Genomic DNA, 853 nt, shown 5'->3' with positions numbered 1-853 from the left:
TGAAAACCATCAGATCGTTTTGCTCTACCGTTTGGGCACCTTGTTGTACCACGGCAGAGGGTTTTGTTCGTGCGTTGGTTGTAGCTGTGCAATGTTTTAACATGAACTCATGTTCAAAAGGTGGCACTTTTGATAGGGCTGTGAAGCATCATTTTTAAGGCAGATTAGTTTTGCTGTATATTTGCAATGGCACTTTCTAAATGTGAATATTTTTTTCAAAGGCTGAGTTCAGATGTTTTGCTGTATTGAAGCAATTTGACTTTTGTATTTATTTTCAAATCGACATCCCATAGCTCCCCTCTTCAGCAAACGGCATCAAGAATGCATTTTACCTTGATGCATGTGCAGTAATGAATGCAGGAAGCTCGGGATGTTTGCTTTTTCCAAGGAATTTTATATGCTTGTGATGTTTTGTCAGATTGCTTTTCTTGAGAGTCAGGAACTGGCCACCTCGCTTCCTCAGTCAAAGGACGGTGGTGTCCATCTCTTAAAACATATACGTAGCTTTTTTCTTTGTTTTTAAAGGACAGGGGTTGGGGGGTGGGGTGGGGTGATTTTTGTTTTGTGTTTTTAATGGACTAAATCAGGCTGCCTGGGAGAAATCGCTCCCCTACTAACAGGATAAGAAAATGAGCATATATTAGACGTAGTAGTTGTTTTCATTGCAAATAGTTCCAAAATACCAGACTTACTAGGGAAGCGTTAAACATACTAACAGCAACCGGTACAGTACGCCAACGTACTCCTTTTCAGTGACACAACTGGGGACAGCGCTGGTGGTAACATAAAATGTAGCACACTCAGATTCCAGAAGTTTTTATAAGGAAGCAAAAGTTAAAAGCTCTGTGTTTTC

The sequence above is a fragment of the Charadrius vociferus genome, unplaced genomic scaffold (assembly GCF_000708025.1).
Source record: "Charadrius vociferus isolate BGI_N301 unplaced genomic scaffold, ASM70802v2 scaffold475, whole genome shotgun sequence".
Lineage (NCBI taxonomy): Eukaryota > Metazoa > Chordata > Aves > Charadriiformes > Charadriidae > Charadrius > Charadrius vociferus.
This window is presented reverse-complemented; position numbering follows the sequence as displayed.